General features: G+C 31.9%; 1 long non-coding RNA gene across 1 annotated transcript; it reads right to left on the bottom strand.

Annotated features, from left to right (window-relative positions):
* Positions 1–10,496: 10,496 nt before the first annotated feature.
* Positions 10,497–11,847, bottom strand: LOC145954180 (uncharacterized). The gene is made up of 2 exons (XR_014431333.1): positions 11,466–11,847; positions 10,497–11,393 (listed from the first exon to the last, which is right to left on the bottom strand). It is a non-coding gene; the product is annotated as an uncharacterized LOC145954180 (long non-coding RNA).
* Positions 11,848–14,847: the final 3,000 nt, after the last annotated feature.

Below are 14,847 nucleotides of genomic sequence, written 5' to 3'. Positions count from 1 at the left end.
ACGTAGTCTTAGTGGTTGAGATGAATCAATATAAAAACACCTTGTGTTCTTTGTGTCTTGCTTCGTTTGCATTCCTTTAGGGTCTATGTTAATACTTCACTATTTTGAAAAAGTGTTGAGTTTTTTATTGACACTATTCAACTTCCCTTCTAGTGTCTTTCTTTTCTCCACAATCTTCTAGCCACTAAATTGACCCAAAATAGCATTAAAATCATCCATACAACATATATAAACAATAATTAAACTTCCTTCTCATTAAATTAGCTTCCTAGTAGCTAAGATTGAAGGAGAATATTTCCCCCAAAACTTGGCTCTTCAACTTCATTCTTCAAAGATCTCAACTCAAACGATCTTTCTTCAACTATAAGAAACTCCAAACTTTATCTAGAAGATGATCCTAGGCCTGTGTGATGATCAAATGTCATTATGAAATCTTGGATTCTCATATCCTTGCTATCTAGTTTATTTCTCTAACTTTTCATGAAATTGAAACTTATGATGTTTCCTTTTTCATTTTCCTATTTATACCTTAATCCTCACAAGACTAACTTTATTCTAGGGTTAACTCATCCCTAGACAAACCACTAGTGGAAAAAATACTTTTAAAATCGGTCATTTTTTACTTTTAAAATCGGTTATCTGTCCGATTTTAAAAGAGCCGATTTTAAAAAGTGGCACTTTTAACATTGGTCATGCATCAACCGATTTTAAAAGTAAGACTTTTAACATTGGTCATGCATGAACCGATTTCAAAAGTTAGACTTTTAAATTGGCACAGGTCGTTCCAGTTTTTTCAAAAGGCCTAAAACTGCAGTCTGGAACGGCCCGTACTGTAGTTAGAACGACCCGTTTTGGTTGTAGTACGGCCTGTACTGTAGTCAGAATAAGACGTTCTGATTGCAGAATGGGCCGTTCTGATTGGAAAACGGCCCGTATTGCAACCAGAATGGGCCATTTTGACTGCAGAATGGGCCATTCCAGATTCGAAATTTACAGAAATGCAAGACATGAGAAAAAAAATTAGAATATTACCTTGATTTAGTCTTACAAAGAAAATGAGAAGCTAGGGACTTTAGATGTGAGTGCGAGAGAGAGTAAAGAAAAAAATGGAGGAAAAGATTAAAGAGAATAGAGAGAAAAATCAAAGAGAATGGAGGGAAAGAGAATAAATATAGGCGTTGACATTTTTAAAATCGGTTATTTAAGAGCCAATTTTAAAAGTAGCTTTTAAAATCAGCTCTTAAGTAGCCGATTTTAAAAGTAGCACTTTGAAAATCGGCTCTTAAGGAGCCGATGTTAAAAGTAGCTTTTAAAATCAGTTCTTAAGTAGCCAATTTTAAAAGTAACACTTTTAAAATTGGTTCTTATGTAACCAATTTTAAAAGTAGCATTTTTAAAATCGGCTCTTGAGTAGCCGATTTTAAAAATAACACTTTTAAAATCGGCTACTTAAGAACCGATTTTAAAAGCTACTTTTAACATCGGCTCCTTAAGAACCAATTTTAAAAGTTGCATCAGAGACCTTTTAAAATCGGTTAAAAGGTAGCCGATTTAAAAAGTAATGTCATTATTTACAAAATTGTCACCGCGTCACTTTTAACATCGACTGCTTAAGAGCCGATTTTGAAACCCCGAATTTAAAAGTGATTTTTGTACTAGTGAACCCTACAAACAAATAATATAAACATATAATGCACACAACAAACATATAGGAAAACATATTGTTACATTTTCATTCAATTGAATCTTGACCTTCTAAATGTTTAAAAGATATCATCACCGAAAATATCTAAGAAAACAAAGTGTGAAAAATTTAAGAAAATATCTAATGAGATCAATGTTGTTGGTGCCGTAAAAAGAAGGGTCTCGAAAGCCTTAAATTTGCAAAGATGTTCCAAGAGAGAAAGTAAAAGGAAAGACAAATAATAACACTAAAGTTTCTAAAAAAACCACACTTGCTATAGGTGATAATGTTGGTGTCAAGTTCCAAGCAGGAATTGTGACACCCTTTACCTCAACATACATATATAGTAATTATAAAAAAAATAAAATTTTTATCATTAAAAACCAAATTTCCAACCACGTAAGGGTAAAGAGCTCACATTCATAAACTTAATCTAAATAACATGCCGGTAAAATTACAAAGAAATAAAACTGAGTTTTCCAAAATAATTTAATAAGAACATCTTAAACTAATCCTATCTGTGCCTCGATGTCACATGTCCTATCAGAGCAAAACTCAACATAGAAGCCTAAGCTTCATCACCAACATCCTCAGCCTCACGCTGATGATCACCCGTATAACAGTCAAAGAAAAAAAAACACGAGAAAAGGGAGTGAGAAACATCTCACTCTGGCTCACAGTGTAGAAATATACATCGGATAGCCAAACATAAACAAAATAGGTATAACGTAGATAAATTAATAATAACATCACATCTCACTCATCCAAGACATAAACCATCACTTTATCATATGACATTAAAAATGCATAAGTATGGACACGAACTACATATTATCATGCATGTGGCGCCAGTAACATATCACATGGCATATTGCCGCTAGCAATACACGAAGAGTAGTCTAGGAGTACATGTCGGGTCACACCCTCTGCACACTCTCACTAGAAGGACATACTACCAGAGTCTCGTCGGGATAGCTAAGCCGCACAAGATACATCCCATGTACACAATGGGCGAGAATGAGACTTACAAATCGAGCTATCCCCAAGGACTAATCCCCAAAGCTTTTACACTAGGGGGCTTTCTCTGGCGGTGTATTCCATATCGTACCTTTAAAAACATTTATGCACATGATGCATGTCAATCAAGACTCCATGCTTTTCTCATATCACATTTTCATGTCTCATTGTCATATCACATTAACACATCTCATTGTCATATCACATTAACTCATCTCATTGTCATATCACATTATCACATCTCATTGTCATATCACATTATCACATCATATTCACAATTTTCACAGAGCACTTTAATTCATATTAAAACTCATTTATTTGAAAAATTAAACACATATTTACACTCCGTAAATATTAAGGAACACAACAAAAAACTTAGAAGGTAAAACAGAAAACATTTAAAATTTGCCTGTTTCTCATAGGGTTCCCACAAGAACCCACAGAGCACTCTAATTCATATCAAAACTTGTTTATTTGTGAAATTAAACACATATTCATACATCTCATACAACAAGGAATACAACAAAATAATCAAAAAGCAAAACAGAAAACATTCATATTTTGCCTGTTACAATTACAAATGCATTCTCTTAGGGTTTCCCATAGGAACATATAGAGATCTTAAAATTATACATTTATATTTAAATATAGGAAAAGCAACAGAAGAAACATATATAATTAGGAAAAATCCCACATACATGAGCATACAACAAACAACAAACATAGGATTGGGAGCCAATCCCACTACCCAACATACATTCCTACACTTAGAGCAAGGTTTCTCACTCCCCCTTACCTCGATAAGCAGGAGCTGAAACTAAAACCGGATCTTATTAGTCTCTTCCTCTAGGTTCCCCTTGGTCTTCAGAGAGAGTAGAAGAAAAGAGGTCAGAAGTGAAAAAATGTGTTTCTGGAGTGCTAGAACGTTCTATTTATAGGCATCAGATGTGGCCAGAACGACCGATTTCAAATCCGAAATGGCCTGTTCTGGACTCATGCATCATACGTAAATTTCACATCCAGAACAGTTTGTTCCAAAACTAGAATGGTCTGTTCTGAAATCACATATTACCTACAACAGCTAGGATGGCAATGGGGCCCCATGAGGACGGGTAATAGTAAATCAGCCCCCGCCCTGCTAGATGAAAATTGGCCCCATACCCACCCCATATCCGCGCGGGTATCCATTAAGCGGGTATCTATGAATTTTTTGAATACCCACGGATATCCATGGATATTTATAAAATTTTTAAGAAATTAAAAAAATTATATTACAAATAATTTTAAGTTTATATTTTAATTTCATTGAAATATTAAAAATAAAAATTCAATGTTAATTTTGAACTTGTATTTAACGTTAATTTTGTTGAAATAATAATAAAAATGCAAGATAATCAATAACTTAAAATACATCAATCTCACAAGTAAGTTAAAGTCTCATCACAAAGCTACAATAATTCAATCTCATAATTTCAAACGAAAGTAAACAACTTAAAATACATAAATCTTATTGGTCCAATCAAAGCTAGAAAATTAATCAAATTACATCCAACATAATTCTATAACATGCTTAACACATGTCGGTAACTTCATCAACCTCACTTTTGTAAGAAAATAAGATGAAAGAGTGTAGTTTTAGAGTTATGTGGTGCAAGGATAATTAGGATATTTAATAAATAATATTAAACGGGTACCCACGGGTATGGATATCATCATACCCTCCCCCGCCCCATTTATAAACGAGTAAAAAATTATCCGTCCCCATTATCCACGGTACCCAATTAGCCTATCCATTTATTATCCATAGCAGATTTTATCCGCAGATACCCGCGGGTGCGAGTATTTTTGTCATGCCTAACAACATCCATGTTTGGAACGACCCGTTCCCAAAGTTGATCAACCCGTTCTGGAATCGCGTATTACTCATATAATCATGTATTGGAATGATCCGTTCCAGTCTATGGTTTAAAGACCATTTTAGTAGTTTGGAACGACCCGTTCCACTTTGGGAACAACCTGTTCTGGGCTACTAAAAAAAATCAAAATATTATCAAAAATAATTTTCATAAATATTTATTATTAAAATACTCATAAATATTAAAAACCTTTAAAATATTCTATAAAACCCATTAAAATATCTATAAAAAAATAACCTCCATAAATATAAAAATAAACAATAGTTAACTATTATACTAGTAAAAAATTCGGGATGTTACAGGAATAACAAAGTTCCTAAATGCTAGTATGAATTCAGAGATAAAAAAACTGAACAATTGAATTTTAACTTAGAAATATTAGGAATGTATTGTAACTTTTTGAGTTTTACAGTGTTTAAAAAGATATACTTTTATGTTAACTCCTTTAAATTTTTGTTTGATTAATTACTATTTATCATTAGATGTAGTAATTGAACAATTAAATATATAATTGAAAAATTGTAAAATAATGAAGACCTTTGAATGACACATTAAATTATAACATTTAAATTACAAGACGTCCCCAAACAATATTTTAGTTTAAATAATGAAAATATTCTTTAAATTTTATTTTATTTTACATATTTTTTAATAATAAAAAATTGAAACTCATTAATATAATAAGTTAATGTCCATATTCAAACATTTTTAATTATAAAAATATTTTACTTTTTTGACTTTAATATTTTCAAAATAAAAATAACGAAAACAAAATATTTATTAGATTTTATTTTTTGTGTATGATATTTTCATTTTTAAAAGAATGAAATCCATAAATTTAATAAATAAATCACAAATATTTAATTATTAAAATTCTTTTTTTCCTCAATAGCTAGTAATGAACAAAAATAGAAAATACGATATTTATTTTAAAGTGTATATAAAAAGTCTGATTATCTACAAAATGTCCCCCAAATTAATATAATTTATTAATTAAAGTAAAAGATGACAATTTTAAAATCAAAATTCAAAAATAAATATATGAATGCACTTTTTTTTTTTTAAATTCTTGCACCAATATTCTAAGACTTTACCTTAAACTAATTTGGTTCGATCAGGTTGTAAGTAAAGTTTGATTAAGGATTGTTTTCGTCAAAGATTAAACTCGAATAATATCCGAATGATAAATGCACAAATTTAAAGACTCGTAATTATGAAATTATTATACTAAATTATACCTTTATACTTTAACTTATTTTTCGGATTCATTTTGGTTCTTTAAATCAAAATATTCATTTGGTCCTTTATCTTTTATATTTGGATCTATTTGTTCCTTTTAAAACTATATGACTATTTTTAATTTTGTGGCACTATTTTAAATAAATTTTTGATTGATTCAAGAAATTAAACATGTAGCATTAAATTTATCGATATAAAAATTATGAAATTGAATTGATGTTTAAATCTATTAAAGTTATAAACATAGTAAAAATTGCGTCAAAAATATATCTGATAAATAACTAGAAAATAATATAAAATTATATATTTTGAATTTTTAGTTGTTTTATGAACTTAATTTTATGCGATTTTCATCATATTTATTTATGACAATGCTTTTCTGTTTGAACTATTTAATATTTTTTATTTAAGTGAACACAATGAAACAAGTCTCAAGTCATAAATCAATAAATTTTTTTTTAAAAGTGTGTCTCAAATTATTAAAAATAATCATTATTTAAAAAAGATCAAAATAACATTTTAAAAGATAATTGGCCAAAATAAATCTTAAAAAATAAAATAAAGGACTAAAAAATATAATCTAGCCAAATTATTATTATTTTATTTTGATTGTTTTTATAATAAAAAAGATAATAATTTTTTTGCATTTAATATTTTCTTTTAAAAATCACAATTCATAAATGTAAAAAATTAAATTTAATAATAATTTATAAATGAATACACAAATTTAAATAGTTAATAATGAAATCGTTACATCCTTCCCCCAATATATAATTTTAGTAATTAAAAAATAGAAAATAAAATATTTAATGAATTGTGTAGAAAAAATTCATTATGCAATAAATGTTGGCTTAAATATCATTTTAGTTTATGAAATATACCTGCTATTTTGCTTTTAACCCCTAAAATCAATTTTTTTTTTAATTTTTAGTCTTTGTAAAATATATTTTTTTATTTTTAGTTTGTGTTGTGATTTTATTTTTTTTTATTTTTTTAGATAACATGTCAAACATCCGTATATTATTTCAAGTGAATTTAAGTCACTTGATATTTGACATGTCATCCAAAGTAGTGAAAGAACTCGTGGGAGAAACTAAAAATAAATACTTTATAGAGACCAAAAGTCAAGTAAAAAATTATTGATACCAAATTTAAAAAATTGATATATTTTAGAGACAAAAATGTATTTAAGCCAGAAATATTTTAATAATGTTGCACATATTAGACATATTTAATTTGAGTAAATGGATATAAAAATAAAATTACAAATCAAAATGTTTGAAAAAAAAATTAGTCATGTGAAGAATCCTTGTGCTTTGTATAAATTTTTTTTAATATTAAATACAAATTTATAAATAAATAAATTTTATAATTGATAAGAAATTATCTAATCAACCCCTTATGTGGATGAAAAAGTTGTGTTAAAAGACTCAACTTTCTTTTCATATTATATAAAAAAAAAATTACACGAAGATACAAACTTAATGACTTAAATTTTTCTCACTTTATTAATTTTAAAATAAATTTTACATGTATATAATATTTACTCAAACTCATATTTAAGTTAATACATTCATGACCATTGACTACAGTTAATAAAGATTTTAGGGTAAACGTATACTTGGAACTCAAATTTATTAAGTTGAAACTATTTAATACAAATTGATTCACACACTTGACAATAACAAATTAGTTTCAATTTTATTTTAATTTTCACTCATATAAGTTGGAAAATATTAATTATTATTCTTAATTTTTAAATAAAATGAATGTGAAAACTTTTAAAATAAATTTTAATTTAATATCTTAAAATAATATCTTCTTATGTTTATTAATAAATTTCTTTGACTCTATTAAAAATTTAAATTCTACATGTTACAACTTTGTTGCTCTTGCGTCAATCTCCAAGTCCAACATGAAACTTGAATTCTCCTCTGTCGAGAATCAAAACTTGAACCAAGTTGTTGTTGGTGGTAAGAAATCGAAGCGCTCGAATTCTCGTGGAGTTCAGAAAGCGGGAAGCAAAATCTATGATTATGCAAATAGGAAATATTGTCACCAGGTACATGAAAATTCGGTATTTTGTGGTGACCATTGTTTTACTTTTGATTTTTTACTATGTTTTTGCATTATTTTGTGGTGATTCGTAGAAAGGGAGAAATTCAATTATGGGTTTGTAAAGAACTTGGGAATTAGGTGAAAAATGGGAGCTTTGGTAGATATGACGAGTTATATAAAGATTGTGGTATTTACAAAATGTGAATCAATTGGCATGATATTGATTTTCAATTTGAGTTTTGAACATATGTTAATTACTAAGATGAGGAGCTTTGTTGTTTGTTTTGGTCTTATCTAGCTACTTAAGTATGATTGGCTCTTCAAGTAAAGGATATAAGTAGTCTCATAAAAAAAAAAATACTAATATTGATATTGTAGTTTTTCTTTTACTTTGTGTTTTATGTTCTATATATGTCGTGCTGTCGGGAGTGATGGTTTGCAAAGAAGGAGAAATCCACATGTGGGTTTGTGTATGGGTGGGAGTTATGTGAAAATTGGGAACATTGGTTGATATGGTTTTATGATAGTATGTTGTTGTAGTTTTGCTTTTAGTTTGTATTTTTTGTTTAGTGTTTGTTTGAATGATAACATTTTTGTTTTCCGATTTTTAACATTGAAGTGCCGACAAAATACCAAGAATTTTTCTGTTGTTTGTAAGAATCTGAAGAAGGGGAAACCTTGTTCAATTAAGTTTTGCTGCAGGTGTCTCTCAAACAGGTTAGCTTTCTTAAATTTGTAAATTAAAGCTTTTTTTAATTTTTTTATTTTCAAAATATTCTATTTTGTTAAGAATGTTTTGGCGATATGTATGGAAAAAGACTTTCATACTTTGACATCAATATCGCTAAAACATAGCTTCTATGTAAATGTTAGAAACCACATATAAAATCTGGAACAAAAATGCTATAAGTTTTGAAGAATAAATAAATCTCTAATTGTTGGTTGAGGGATATCCTTGGTACAAATTACAAACTAAAATGAAAGAGTATAATGACAAAGTACACGTATATTTATTTGCATGTGTTTTCCTTTTTGAAGATTTTTCTGTGCTGAGTTAGGTATGGAGAGATTGCAGAAGAGGTGGCACTCTTGGTGGATTGGAAATGTCCAAAGTGTAGAGGCCTTTGCATTTGTAGTGTTTGCGAGTTAGTTTCTTTTTATTTTTTATTTTTTATTTTCTTTTGAGTTTATATTGTATATGGGAGTTTATTCTGAAATATGAGTTATCTTTGTAGGAAAAAACGAGGTAACCAACCTATCGGTCGACTAATTGAAACAGCTAGGGCATCTGGTTTCAAATCTGTGTTGGAAATGCTTCGTGCAAGGGCTACTAATAAGTCTAGAGATTTCGAATCGAACAAGGTAAATGACATTGTTATTCTTCCTTGGAAGCTACTGTTAAAAAAATGTGCTATTTTTTCTTTTTATTCCCCTTCCTGTCTATCATATGGTCGACATATGAAGTTATTTACATTTTTTGGTTACATAAAGATACTTCTTTTTAAGTATGAAAAATCATAATGATTGATGAGTTAATTATGCCAAGAAAACAATGTGTTAGAAATTCAAGTTCTCATAAGGTTCTTATAGAAAATTTATTTCATGTATAAAGCAATTTGCACTTGATAAGGTTCCATAATTACTTTATTATGTTTTTATTTGTCTTAATTATTGGTAGAAAAGTTTCACTCATTGGTGTAGCTTTTGAGAGGAGTTAAATTTTTCCACACAATTATAAATGAATAGTCAATACACTAGTACACAAAGGGTCTTTTACGTCGCCTATTTTGAGCCTTTTACGTCGGAAAAGAGTCCGACGTTAATACGGGAGACGTAAATTTATGTCGCCTTTGAAACACGACGTAAATTTACGTCGGAGATTCTCCTAGACCGACGTAAAAAGGGACAAAAAACATGCCACAAATTTACGTCGAACATGGCCTCGTCCGACGTAAATTTACTTCGGCCATTGCAAGGCCCGACGTAAATTTACGTCGGACGAGGCTATGTCCGACGTAAATTGTGGGAGTTTTTTTTTAAAACGTTTATAAATTTTTGATATACCCAACACCTGCATATAAATATAGTCCAAAATATCAAATCTAAACCAGACAGTCCAGAATAGAAATTCAAATTATATTTCAAAATTGAATGACAAAAAGAAAATAATATATAAATCTTAAAAAACATAAATTATGACAATGTAAATCCTATTATCCTAAAAAAGCTATAAAACATATGTTTGTCAATGCTATCTAACTAACTAAACTAACTAACTATCAAACTATAAACATAATATCTAACTAACTAAACTTAGAAAAAAAGATGCCCATTATTCTCTTATCTTGAGCAACTCATCTTCGGGCAATGGAGATAGATCTTGAAAGACTTGAAACATTAATTTAAGTGTCATTAATATGCAATGTTAATTATCCTAAAGGTAAATATAGTTAAATAAATTTTGATATGAATTACCTGTGCCCAAGAATTAGTAATACCCGCAGAAACTATGGCTCTCATCCAATACATGATGTAATAGCCACATTCAAACGAGTTTTGTTGCTTATTACACTAAAATGAGAAACAAATAACTATTATTTCCAAAGTCAATAAATTTAAATATTATTGACTGTATGAATTAATTTGCTAACCTTAGGGTATATGAAATGCAATGACTTTGATGATCTGGCTCTTCCACTTAAAATATTAGCTCCAGACACGATTCTAATTAATTGAAATAAAAACAAATGTTAGCCAATATATATAATTACAGTTTTAAAACATAATGAAAAAATTTAGTTACCCTTGTAAATGGCATTTAATTTCGTAGCTTGGTTTTCGATGTAGTGAACAAAACCACACCACGGTGTATTCCTTAGGAATGATTACCATTAACTGCCAATGGGACCTACATTGTATGACAAACAAATTAGTTATAAAATTACCATGATTAAAAAACCAATTAAAAAACTAACCCGTCAACGTATGGAGCCATGTATATATCTCTTCTTGAGTCACTCATCCATGTTTGCATATATTGCTGGATCTGGACCTGGGTGTTTCCTGATTTTTGGATTGATTGAGGCTCAATAAATCCATATACTTCTGCTTGTGCTTGCTCCACACTCAATTTGTCCATGTACCTAACACAAATAATTATTATAAGTTAAATGTAATTATTGTAAATTTAGACTCATAAAAGAAAATATGACTTACATGGCCCACAACTGTATGATAGATATATTTAACATGGTGTTTCCCCCAACAATCTCTAATGCATCAGGCAGAGATATGTATAGTGGAACATCAGAGCTATCAACTCCAAAAACTCTAATGTCCCACTGCAATTGAATTGGCTTCTTCTTTAATCGTGGTAATATGATTAGAAGCTTAGATATGGGATCACCCTCAGCTTCTGCGATATGAGCATCATCAACATGAGGTTCTCTGATGACCTCCTTACCACGATTGATAAAATCCTAAAGAAATAATGAAAATTAGTTAAACAATAATAGAATTATAAGAATATAAAAGAGCAATAATATAATTACCTTTGCCCGTGCTGAAAGCGGCATGACCAAACGTTTTGGCTAAGCTAAGAATGTGCCGGTTGCCTGCCCCACTAGTTGAACCTCTGTATTGGGCAAAGGCACTGGAGCAGCAGCATCTTGAACTTGGTCAACCACAACCCGTGTCCAGTCTGGCTGTAGAGGGACACCATGGATGGTTGAGCCACCCTCAAATACTCGGCCAATAGCCACTAACCGTGGGGGGTCATCCTCAACATATAACTCACACTGGTTTGGTACATCAGTGTGAGTCTGATCCGGTGAGGGATTTGGAGCAGCACAACTCCCTTTAGTGCTGACTCGAACACCATCATGAGCAACTGCAGTCTGTTGCTGAGAACGAGCCAAAAGTTCAAACTTCTGTTCAAACTCTTTGAATATTCTTCAATCTCTCTTCAAACTGACTCTCCAATCTCTGCTCCATTCTCTGCATAACCTCTTGACTGCAAGAGTCAACAGTGCTCCTCGATGATGGGGCACCAAAGAAATCTCGGTGGCTCCAAGAACCACCAACACCACGCACACGGCCTCCGTGCTCTGGCCTTCCTATGGCCGTTGTGAGGAAATCATTCCGACCATCGAAAACAAATGAGCCCTGGGTGCTCTGCTCAACTAAACCCTCCTACAACATATTAACAATAAGTATACCCTAAACTACACTTATGAATTAAATGAGTTGAAATGAAGAGTCTTATTTTGTATATTTTTACTTACTATTTTATCCGCAACGACCCTTGCAGACTCAGAAGTCATTTGCCCATCTGATTTTGTCCGGGCTGCTATCCACATCTCATGGCGGGGAGGTGACTCCACATGGTCAGCAGACTCAACCCCTGCTGCCTCTGCCCTAGCCTTCTTCATTTCCCTTTTTTTTCTTTCATATCCCCCTCTTGACAATAGATGGGGTGCATCATTCTTGGCCTGTCGTTCTTGGGCAGCTATTCTTTTAGCCTGCAATAATACAAAAAAGAAAATGAGATTAATTAAAATATACCTTAAGTATTTGTGTCAATGTAAGAGTTATCAATAACTAACCTTCCACGAAGGGTCCAATCGAGTGGCACGAAATTGCATCCACTCCTCATCAGTGATCTGGTACTTTAGACAGAGAGTCTCATTTTGTCGCTCTCCAAATACATACTCCCGTGTCAAGAAAGTCTTGAAGTCTCTCCACCTGGTGGCCAGGGCAGATAACATCTTCCTCTTCATGACCTCAGTATTGGGAATGTCAAAATTTTGCTATGAAAATAACAACAATTAATAAATAATGTATTTAAGTTATATAATATTCAAGGGATGTGAAAGTATATACCTGAATATCCTGCCACATGAGGTTCTTGTCAACCTCCTGAACGTCATCCCATGATGGAATGATAATAGAAACATGTTGTCGAGCTAGGACTCCCAAATAGCTCTTAAACTTGGCAGCATTTGGGCCTGATGCCTTGCCAGAACGAGGATCCACCTCAACCGGTGTCCTCTCCTTGGCAATGCGCCCAGCTGTCAACCCAGATAATCGGGTGACAGATCTACCTTCCCTCCTTCCACTGCCAGACCCAGAATCCTCCATAATCCTGAAAAAATTAAACTCTCATTATTAAAACAATGAATTAACTGAATAGACAAATAAAATAAAAAACATAATAACAATATAACAACATAATAACTAATAAAAAAACAAATAATACACAAACAGAAACCTATTAGGTTGGAATGTTTTCCCATATTCCTTCATCATGATCACTTCGAATAGCATGTATTTCGTCCACTTCATGGTCCGCAATAGGACCAAATGATCTGCTTGAGAAAGACGGTGTCTCATGCATATCTAGAGACTCATCTTCGTGAGTTCCATGCATGGTTCTTCCTTCGAGGACCACTGACCATTTCTCATTACATGGATCCTTGACATAAAAAACTTGTCTTGCTTGATATGCCATAATAAAAGGTTCATCTTTATAGCCGACCTTATTCAAATCAACCAAAGTAAATCCTAAATCATCTGTCCGCACACCCGTATTGCCATCAACCCATTTACACTTGAACACAGGCACTCTAAACGTAACATAATCAATTTCCCATATGTCTTCTATGACTCCGAAATAACTCATGGATGCTGTAATGGGATTTTTATCTTTTGAACTAGCAAAGTGCACAACCTCAACCTGAATTGTAACCCCACTATTTTGTACTCTACTTTTGTCATCTTCTGTCTTTGTATAGAAACAATATTTGTTAATGTCATACCCACCAAATGTAATGACATCGTTGTTAGTGATGGAATCACACTAAGGCCAAGAAGACCAAGAGGTGATATATTGAAAGAGGCAAGAGGAATGGGTTAGTGTTGAAAAACCATAGGAGGAGTAAGCCTACTTTTGAGCCTTAGCTCCTACGTTTTTATAGCATTTATTTTTATGCCTATTTTGCCCTTATCTTTAATTTCCTATTTTACCCTTGTATTTTGGGGTATCTTAGACATAGGATCTATTTTACTTGTATTTTCAATTTTACCCTTGTATTTTGGGGTATTTTAGTCATAGGATTTATTTTCTTTTATATTTTCCATTTTACCCTTGTATTATGGGGTGCTTTAGATCATAGGTTTTTATTTTTTGGGCTAAGGTATTTGATTAGGGTGGGAAAAAAACCTAGACATATTTTTTGTGGCTCTTAGACCTATTTTTGGTGTTAGAAAGACTTAGGCCCAAGTGGAGGGCAAAGGTTGCATGGTCTTATCATGCACCTAGATGTAGCCTAACTAATCCCAAAGATTCCATCCTTGGCCACCAAGTTGCATCTAGGGTTCATTTGCATTTCATTTGGTGTGCATTTGGATTGTGAATTTCGTCCATGCACTCTCCAAATGAAACCCTAGATGTCTCCCACTCCTATAAATACCCTAGGCTATGCATCATGTAAATACTTTGGAATAATGAATTTGAGTGAGCATTTTTGCCTCAAATCCTCTCCTTAGTCACTAGGTCAATTCGGCCTACCTCTCTTATCTCCTCCTTAGAGTGAGTTTAGGGATACCTTGAATGGCCTTCACCTCCACTTAGTGAAGAGAGCCAACTAGAACACCCAAAACGCCATCTTCCCAACCTTTCTCCTATTTGCCCAAGACTCCACCTTTCACGCCCACCATCACTTAGCCTCACCCTTGAAGGAACGTCCACCCTCTAAGGTCACCATCTTGGCCTTGGCAAGGAGCTCCTCTTCACCATTGACGTTTATTCATCCACTTGGTGGAAGAAGTCCATCAGTTAGGCCCACGCGCGAGTCTCAAAAGTGTATCAGAAGCATTAACCTCACCATAAACTTTTTTCTTAAACCAAGCTAAGAAACTCTTGTTATGTTCATT

The sequence above is a fragment of the Cajanus cajan genome, chromosome 2, assembly GCF_000230855.2.
Source record: "Cajanus cajan strain Asha chromosome 2, NIPB_CcT2T_4, whole genome shotgun sequence".
Taxonomy (NCBI): Eukaryota; Viridiplantae; Streptophyta; class Magnoliopsida; order Fabales; family Fabaceae; genus Cajanus; species Cajanus cajan.
The sequence above is the reverse complement of the archived record's forward strand: the minus strand, read 5'-3'. Positions and strand labels throughout refer to the sequence as shown.